Here is a 10720-nt window from a genome sequence, read left to right as displayed (position 1 = left end):
ACTCCGATGGTTGCCGAGTCAACTCCCGACGTTTCCGAGTCGACTTCAAAGGGTAACAGAAGAAAGACAGAACAATGTATTTCAGACCCTGCAACCGAGTCGACTCCAGAAGGTTACGAGTCGACTTCGAAGTTTGGCGAGTCGACTTCTAGTTATGTTCGAGTCGACTCTCAGAGGAAAGCAAGACTAAAAGGCAGTTCAACTCCAAAGACAGAGGATCAGTTTTCGGGCTCTGAGAGCCGAGTCGACTCCAAGACGATCCGAGTCGACTCCGAGGCAGTTCAACTCCAAAGACAAAGAATTAGTTTTCGGTTTCTGAGAGCCGAGTCGACTCCAAGATGATCCGAGTCGACTCGAGAAAAAAATGCAGAAAAATAGATCTCTGGAACCCTGAGAACGAGCCGTCTCCAGAGGGCCGAGTCATCTCCGAACATTGGCGAGTTGACTCCAGGTTTGGCCGAGTCGACTCCAGAACGGGACAGCACTTTAATTCAAATCCAGAACAGTGGGCAAGTCGTCTCCAATAAATTATAAGTCGACTCCAGCAACAGCCGAGTCGACTCCAGATCGAGCGAGTCGACTCCGACCCCAACGGATACATTGTCAGGAGTTGCAGATTGTGCAGAACGGCCACAAATTAGTATCTAACGGCTAGTTTTTAATGGGGACTGTTTAAATAGCCAGAGTGAACAGTGGTAGACACCAAGAGAGCTATTCCATTCAAACAAAAAGGGATTTCCACCTACCAAAGGCTCTCAAGAGTTAATACAAGAGAAAGAAGGAAGAAGTGCATTGAACTCTATCCAACAAATTCTTTCCTTCGCATTCAAGACTCTCCTTCTGACATCAAATCTTTAGCACATTCAAAGAGGAGACTCAGAGTTCGAGAAGCCCCCTTCTTTCTCTTCCAAAATCTGTTTGAGGGCTTCTAACTCTTCTCTTTTCATATTGTTTAATATTTGCTTACTAAGAAGCTTTCCTTGTAACTTTTCCCAAACTATTTTCTTACTTGATTCAATCAGGGGATTGAATCAAGGGTTTTAAGGTTTGTTGGTAAGCCGAAGTTAAAACCAACGGTGTAAGGGTTCGATTGTGATCCCGGGAAAACAATCGGGTGGTTCTAGTCGGTGAGCCTGTGAAAACCGACTGAGTTCGTTGTGATCTCGTGAAAACAACAAGTTGGGTTGTGAACTTGTAAAACAACCGGCTGTAATCCTAAGGATTATAGTGAACTCCCAAGTGAAGCTTGGGGAGTGGACGTAGGAGCAAGAGTTAGCTCCGAACCACTATAAAATCTCTTGTATTTGTAATTGGTTCATTGTCTCTTCCATCCTCTCCACTCACTACAACTAGTAATCTAATTAATTGGTCTGCAATAATCTTAATTAGTTACTCATTAAGTTTTAATTTGCAATTATTACTTAAAACCCAATTCACCCCCCCTCTTGGGTTGTCTTCTTGGGCAACAAGTGGTATCAGAGCAGGAGCTCTTCTATTAAAAGAGTAAAAGATCAAAATGACAACCCCTTTTGGATCTTCACTTATTGAGGGGCAATCCACCCATAGGCCTCCATTCTTCAATGGAACCGACTACACCTATTGGAAGGCTAGGATAAAGATATTTATCCAAGCCCAAGACTATGAGATTTGGAGCATCATAGTTAATGGACCATACATTCCTTCTATTTTTGTAGATAACATTACTATTCCCAAGCTTGAAAAAGATTGGGATGACAATGATATAAGGAAGGCACAACTAAATGCCAAAGCAATGAATGTGCTTTATTGTGCCTTAGACCGTAATGAATTTAATAGAGTCTCTACTTGCAATTCTGCAAAAGAGATATGGGATAGACTTGAAGTGACCCACGAGGGTACGAATCAAGTCAAGGAATCTAAAATAAACATGCTGGTTCATAAGTATGAACTATTTAAAATGAATTTTAATAAAACTATCACTTGCATGTTTACTAGATTTACTGATATTGTCAATGGCCTAAAAAGCCTTGGCAAAAATTATGCTAACAGTGACCTTGTCAGAAAAATTCTTCGATCTTTGCCAAAGTCATGGAAAGCCAAGGTAACGGCAATCCAAGAAGCCAAGGACTTGAACAAGCTGCCACTCGAGGAGCTTCTTGGATCCCTGATGATGCATGAGCTCACAATGAAACAACACAGCAAAGAAGAATCCTCTCATAAGAAAAAGGTAATAGCCCTCAAATCTACATCTTCTAACAAAGATCCATCTTGCAGTAGTAGCAGCGAAGAAGAAGACAATGAGGGAGATGATGATGAGGCTCTTCTCGTGCGAAAGTTCAGAAAATTCATCAACCGGAAGAAGTCCTTTCATCAGAGGCGAGGTCCCTCAAGTTTCTACAACAAGGACAAAGGTAAGGAAAGGGAAAGTGAGGAAATCGGTTGCTATGAGTGCAAGAAACCGGGACATTTCAGAATCGACTGTCCCTTACTGAAGAAGAGCATCAAATACAAGAAGAAGAAAGCTCTTGTCACCACCTTGATAGACTCCGATCAATCATCATCATCATCGGATGAAGAACAAGAGGAAAAAGCAAATTTTTGCTTCATGGCAAATGATAATGAGGTAATATCTGAAACACATTTAGATTTTACCTTTGATGAATTGTATGATGCTTTTAATGAACTAATGGATGAATATAAGACAATAAACCTTAAAAATAAAGAATTAAAACTAACTAATCCATCTTATACTCATAAGCACGATAAATTAATTAAGGACAAGAACTCTATCATCAAGGAAAACTTAGAATTTAAAACAAGCAACCAATTGCTAACTCAAAAAACTAATACTATAATTAAAGATAACGAAAGACTAACTAAGGAAGTTTCAGAACTTAAAAACAGTAACCGAACTCTAAAAGATAACTTAACAAAAGATCTAAATTCACTAAAAATAGAAAAACTAAACTTAACAAAAGAACTTGAAAAGTATAAACCTATAGTTGAGAAGTTTACCTTTAGTTCTGAAAAATTAGATATGATACTTAATAGTCAAAGAGCTGTATTTAGTAAAGCCGGCTTAGGATATAAGCTTAACAACAAACAAAAATTTCTTAAAAACTTTTTTGTAAAGGCCGAAGAAAGCAAAACCAAAAATGCAACTTGTTTTCGTTGTGGTAAAGTAGGACATATAGCTAATGTGTGTAATCACAAAAAACCTGAAATTAAAAGAAAGATTAAAAAGATTTGGGTTCCAAAAGGAACCAACGTTACTAACCTTGAAGGACCCAAGAAAACTTGGGTACCTAAGATTGTATGATTTTCTTGTGTAGGAGTGTCTTGCAGCCAAGGTCGACAAAAACTGTTGGTACTTGGATAGTGGCTGCTCAAGATACATGACGGGTGACAAGAAGCAATTCTTCACCCTAGAGCCTAAGAAGGGAGGTGCTGTGACATTTGGAGACAAATCACCTCTTCAGCCTTCGTTGATAATGTACGATTTGTAGATGGTCTTAAGCATAACTTACTTAGTGTTAGTCAATTATGTGATAGAGGTTTTGATGTTTTGTTTAAGCCATCTTTATGCATCATAACCAACTCAATTGACAATGGCTTAGTATTTAAAGGAATTAGACGTGGTAATGTCTATGTAGTAGATCTTGAAGATCTTGCTAAAAACAGTCCTTGCTTAGTAGCTAGTGATACTAAGGTTGATGATGCAAGTTGGTTATGGCACCGTAAATTAGGTCATGCAAGTATGGATACAATATCTAAATTAGTTAAAAGAGATTCTGTAATTGGTTTGCCAAAACTAAAATTTGAGAAAAATAAAATTTGTGATGCATGCCAATATGGCAAACAATTTAGGAGCTCTTTTAAATCCATAAATTATGTCACTACTACTAGACCCCTTGAACTACTACACATGGATCTATTTGGACCAACTAGAACCACAAGTCTTGGTGGAAACAAATATGGTCTTGTTATTGTAGATGATTTTTCTAGATATACATGGGTCATGTTTTTAGCTCATAAAGATGAAACATTTTCTGTATTTAAGAAATTTCATAAGGAAGTAACTAACGCAAGAAATGCTTCAGTTATAGCTATTAGGAGTGATTATGGAACAGAATTTGAAAATCATCTATTTGATGAATTCTGTAGTAAAAAGGGGATAAATCATAATTTCTCTGCACCTAGGACACCACAACAAAATGGAGTTGTGGAAAGAAAGAATAGAACCCTAGAGGAAATGGCTAGGACCATGTTGTGTGAAAGTGACCTCCCAAAGTATTTTTGGGGAGAAGCTATTAACACATCATGCCATATATTAAATAGAGTTTTACTGAGACCAATTATAAAGAAAACACCTTATGAACTTTGGAGAGATAGAAAATCCAAAGTAAGCTATTTTCATGTTTTTGGGTATAGGTGTTTCATTCACAATAATGGAAAAGATAACTTAGGTAAATTTGATTCCAAATCTGATGAGGGTATCTTTTTGGGATACTCTGCATCAAGTAAGGCTTATAGAGTCTTCAACAAAAGAACCCTTGTTATTGAAGAGTCTATACATATTGTTTTTGATGATACTAATGATGTCTCTTCTAGCAAGAGAGTAGCTCTTGATGATGATGCAGGAATACTTGAGAAAAATTTAGATGATATGACATTACAAGAGAATGAACCAAAGCAAATTGGAGAAACCTCAACAAGCCAAGAGGTAATTGATGATCATGGGCTTACAAAGGCTTGGAGGTATGCATACGGTCACCCTAAAGAATTAATACTAGATGATCCATCACAACCTATTAGAACTAGAGCTTCTCTTAGGAACTTAAATAATCACCTAGCTTTTGTTTCGCACTTAGAACCTAAAAATATTGGAGAAGCTGAAAATGATGTAAATTGGATAAATACTATGCAAGAGGAACTAAATCAATTTACTAGAAACAAGGTATGGAATTTGGTAGAAAGACCCAATGAATACTCAATAATAGGAACTAAATGGATATACAAAAATAAACTTGATGAAAATGGAGTTGTGATTAGGAACAAGGCTAGACTAGTAGCAAAGGGCTATAATCAAGAAGAAGGTATAGACTTTGATGAGACTTTTGCTCCTGTAGCTAGACTTGAAGCAATTAGATTGTTACTAGCATTTGCACGCTCTAAAGACTTCAAACTATTTCAAATGGATGTAAAAAGTGCCTTTTTGAATGGGTATATTAATGAGGAGGTGTATGTAGAACAACCTCCTGGTTTTGAAAATCATCAATACCCCAATCATGTTTATAAACTAAACAAAGCATTTTATGGTCTAAAACAAGCTCCTAGAGCATGGTATGAAAGACTTAGCAAATTTTTATTAGACCATAAATTCTCTAGAGGGAATGTTGATACAACACTGTTTTTAAAGAAGAAAAACAAAGATATGTTAGTAGTAAAGATTTATGTCGATGATATTATTTTCGGTGCTACTAACAATCGCCTCTGCGAAGAATTTGCTGACTTAATGCAAAGTGAATTTGAAATGAGCATGATGGAAGAGCTGAACTATTTCCTCGGGCTCCAAATCAAACAATCTAAAGAAGGCATCTTCATCAATCAAGCAAAATACATCAAGGAAATGCTTAAAAAGTTTGATATGGATGGAAACAAACCAATCAGCACACCCATGAGTTCATCATACAAACTAGACAAAGATGAATCAGGTAAATCAGTAGATCAAAAGATGTATAGAGGTATGATAGGATCCTTATTATATCTTACAGCAAGTAGACCTGATATCATGTTTAGTGTATGCATGTGTGCTAGATATCAATCTAATCCTAAGGAATCACACCTAATTGCAGTTAAGAGAATTTTTAAATATCTCATAGGAATAAAAAACATAGGTCTATGGTACTCTAAAGAATCAAACATAAACTTTATAGGATACACTGATTCAGACTTCGCTGGTTGTAAACTTGATAGAAAAAGTACCAGCGGGTCATGTCAATTCTTAGGAGAAAATTTAATCTCTTGGTTTAGCAAAAAATAAAACTCGGTTGCACTATCTACGGCGGAAGCCGAATATGTTGCTGCCGGAAGTTGTTGTGCTCAAATCTTGTGGATTAAATAACAACTTGAAGATTATGGCATTAAACAAGATAAGATTCCCATTAACTATGATAATACAAGTGCCATTAATCTAACTAAAAATCCAATTCAGCATTCAAGAACTAAACACATTGAGATAAGACATCACTTCATAAGAGATCATGTACTGAATGGTGATGTGACACTTCAATTTGTTTGTACTGATGATCAACTTGCTGACATCTTCACAAAACCTTTGAGTGAAGATCGATTTTGTATACTTAGAAGAGGGTTAGGAGTGATTGATCCATTCTAGTGATACTCTCCTCTAATTAATTGATTTTGATGATTAGCTTATGTTAGACATAGGGTTTCTTATCTATGATCGTCAAATCAGTTCTTAAATCTTTGATAGTTCCATAACTCTCTCTTTTGGCACGGAAATAACAAGTTTTTTGATTATGTGCCAGAGTTCGAGTCGACTTGCGCATATTTGGGAGTCGACTCGAGGTCGAGTCGACTCGCGACTTACCAGAGTCGACTCGAGGTCGAGAATCCGACTTTTAACCCTAAGCGGAATGTTTTCTCTTCACTTCTATTTTCAGCCGCCACTGTTCCAAAAACCCTAGAGTCGTCTCCGACCTCGTCTCCGACCCGTCCTAGGTCCTCTCCGTCGAGATTTCCTCCATTTTCTTGTCCATCACTCCGTGTTTAGGTCAAAAATGCCTAGAAAAGCCGTTGTCCCAAGCCGGAAGAGACCCTTCTCCGCGAGTGGGGCCGAGCGACGGTCCAAGGCTCGGAACGAACCCACGAGGCCACCACCTCCGGTTCCTTCCCCGCCTAGGCCGGTTCCCTTGCGCTCATGCGCCGAAAAGGTTGTCTCTACCGGGAGGCAAGTCAACTTTGACTTCCTCTCCCGGAAAGGGTTCAACCTAGGGCATCACCTTAGGGCCCAGGGCTTAGAGTTCTTTTGTTCTCTTGACCTCCCTACCTATCCAGGGTTAGTTAGGAAATTTTACGGTACTGTCGCACGAGGTAGCAGCGGTATCCAGGGAACTATAGCAGGTGCCCCAGTTTTCATTTCCGAGGACTTGATTGCTCGAGTCCTCCATCTCTCCAGAGAGGGGATCTTTCCCACACACCCCTCAGATAGGACAGAGGCCCTTACGGCCATCTTAGTGAGTCCACCTCAGTCCCCCATAGAGGAGGTGTTCGCAAATCAGCTTTCGGCTGAAATGCGGCTTCTCCTAAGTGTCATCTCTAGGACTCTCTTCCCCAAAACGGGTAGGTTTGACTTTATTTCAGAGAGAGACCTAGCACTGATGTACCATATCCTCCAAGACACTCCCATCAACTTCTCCAAGCTCATCTACAAGTACATATGTGAACCCCTAGATAAACCTAGGCTCGGCCTTCCTTATGGCATGCTATTCATTCTTATCTTTAGGGAGTTAGAGGTCCCTATTCCTGAGGGGAAACCCTCTCGCTCACTGCGTTTTACAGATCGCATGGGTGAGGGGACCTTCCATTGGATGGGATTCCACAAGGTCGGGGGAGTCTGGGTACGGAAACCATCCACATCCACACTATCTGACCCTACCACTCATCACTCCCCTAGCCCTGACCATGACCAGGAGCACTATACAGATCTTCCCACTTATCCTTCCACCTCTGGTCCTACCCATACCGAGCCCTCCACCTCCACTGCCCCACCTTCTCAGCAGCAGCCCCTGGAGGTTCGGATATCTTCTGAGCAGCTCCGAGAGTTGAGGTAGGAGATAGTGAGAGAGCTGAGGGATGATCTGCTGAGGGAGCTACGAGGTCCTCAGACTGTTCCCTCCACCGATATAGTTCCCTCCTTGGCAGCCGTGACAGAGATGACTGCACACCTGAAGGAGAAAATATTCAATGTACGAAGCCTAGTTCAAGCTCAATACTGGAACATGAGTGACGTCAAGGACGACACAAGGAAGATGCGAGACAGCATCAGACATGAGCTAGGCAACCAGAGTCAGGGTGCAGAGCGGCTAGCTAATGCGTTGATCTTCAAGCTTGACACCCTCCAGGAGAGTGTGAACGAGATTTCCTCGACTCAGTCTAGAGCCACCTCGGAGATTCTCGAACAACTAAGGAACATCAATGAGGGGTTAACCATGGTCATCAAACACACTAGACTGAGTACGGGAGCCACATCCTCCACTACAAAGAAAAATTAGTGTATTTTTTATATGTTTCTGTGATGTACAGTCCCTTGAGGACTTTTTTTGATATGTAATCACACTTGTACTCAAATTTGAATTTAATACAATGAGTAGAAATTTCCTTTCAAAATTGTGCATTCTTGTGTTCTTGTACTTTTCTGTGCTTTCTGCCTTTTTGTTATGATGACAAAAAGGAGGAGAAAATATGTATATTTGAAATGTAAAGGAAATTACTAAAAAGAACATCCTTAATGCAAAAAGTAATTTGTTCTTAGTGGATTCGATTCCTCGAGGCTCATTATCTCTCTGTTGGGGCTCCTCAAGGAGTAATCTCCAGAATCTATTCAAGGAATATTCGGAGATTAGTTGAATCATACTCAAGAACATATTGTCAGATTTTGCCTCTAAAACTAAAAATTTAAGCTCAAAAGCTTCAAGACATTAAAAAAAAATTCAGAGAACCTAAACAAAATTGAATGCATATGTTGAGGGGGAGAATCTGAAATTTTAAGAAAGCAAATTCATTAAACACATATAAGCCAAACAATTGATTGCATAATATGAAGGCTTATATAATTCCAAATGAAAGGGAGAGCTTTAATTTCAGGATTTACTATTTCATACCTTTCAATTTTGGATAAATTAAAAAAACTAGACATTTGAATTCATTTCAAAATTTTGCTATGAATCACTTCTTGGTTGAGCAATTCACTTTACAAATACTCAATGTTTTGTCATCATCAAAAAGGGAAAGATTGTGGAGTGATTGATTATAACCCTATTTGATTTTGATGAGCTCAAAGCAATTGAGTATATCTTATGTTATACTAATGAATTCAATCTAGTGTTTCAGGCAAATATTTGTGAATTTATGTTTAAGTGTCTCTAGCTTTGGTTCAACATATTTTAGCTAAGTATGAAACTCAGTTTGAACCAAAGTCTGAAGCTTGAGTCGACTCCGGAAGATTACGAGTCGACTCCAAGTGTTTCAGAAGTTCTGGCACATGCTCGAGTCGACTCTGGTACACTACAAGTCGACTCCGACTGAGAACTGACAGAAGGACAGAAAGTTGATTTTCAGACCCTGTCAGCGAGTCGACTCCAGAAGGGTTCGAGTCGACTCCGATGGTTGCCGAGTCGACTCCTGACATTTCCGAGTCGACTCCAAAGGGTAACAGAAGAAAGACAGAACAATATATTTCATACCCTGCAACCGAGTCGACTCCAGAAGGTTACGAGTCGACTCCGAAGTTTGGCGAGTCGACTCCTAGTTACGTCCGAGTCGACTCTCAGAGGAAAGCAAGACTAAAAGGCAGTTCAACTCCAAAGACAGAGGATCAGTTTTCGGGCTCTGAGAGCCGAGTCGACTCCAAGACGATCCGAGTCGACTCCGAGGCAGTTCAACTCTAAAGACAGAGGATCAGTTTTCGGGCTCTAAGAGCCGAGTCGACTCCAAGACGATCCGAGTCGACTCCGAGGTAGTTCAACTCCAAAGACAGAGGATCAGTTTTCGGTCTTTGAGAGCCAAGTCGACTCCAAGATGATCCGAGTCGACTCGAAAAAGAAATGCAGAAAAATAGATCTCTGGAACCCTGAGAATGAGTTGTCTCCAGAGGCCGAGTCATCTCCGGACATTGGCGAGTCGACTCCAGGTTTGGCCGAGTTGACTCCAGAACGGGACAGCACTTTAATTCAAATCCAGAACAGTGGGCGAGTCGTCTCCAGTAAATTATGAGTCAACTCCAGCAACAGCCGAGTCGACTCCAGATCGAGCGAGTCGACTCCGACCCCAACGGATACATTGTCAGGAGTTGCAGATTGTGCAGAACGGCCACAAATTAGTGTCTAACGGCTAGTTTTTAATGAGGACTTTTTAAATAGCTATAGTGAACAGTGGTAGACACCAAGAGAGCTATTCCATTCAAACAAAAAGGGATTTCCACCTACCAAAGGCTCTCAAGAGTTAATACAAGAGAAAGAAGGAAGAAGTGCATTGAACTCTATCCAACAAACTCTTTCCTTCGCATTCAAGACTTTCCTTCTGACATCAAATCTTTAGCGCATTCAAAGAGGAGACTTAGAGTTCGAGAAGCCCCCTTATTCCTCTTCCAAAATCTGTTTGAGGGCTTCTAACTCTTCTCCTTTTATATTGTTTAATATTTGCTTACTAAGAAGCTTTCCTTATAACTTTTTCCAAACTATTTTCTTACTTGATTCAATCAGGGGATTGAATCAAGGATTTTAAGGTTTGTTGGTAAGCCGAAGTTAAAACCAACGGTGTAAGGGTTCGATTGTGATCCCGGAAAAATAATCGGATGGTTCTAGTCGATGAGCCTGTGAAAACCGACCGAGTTCGTTGTGATCTCGTGAAAACAACAAGTTGGGTTGTGAACTTGTAAAATAACCGGCTGTAATCCTAGGGATTATAGTGAACTCCCAAGTGAAGCTTGGGGAGTGGA

This window comes from Phoenix dactylifera, chromosome 13 (assembly GCF_051530095.1).
Source record: "Phoenix dactylifera cultivar Ajwa chromosome 13, Ajwa_hap1_PhDact_Kaust_v1.1, whole genome shotgun sequence".
NCBI lineage: Eukaryota > Viridiplantae > Streptophyta > Magnoliopsida > Arecales > Arecaceae > Phoenix > Phoenix dactylifera.
Note: the sequence above shows the minus strand (reverse complement) of the source record.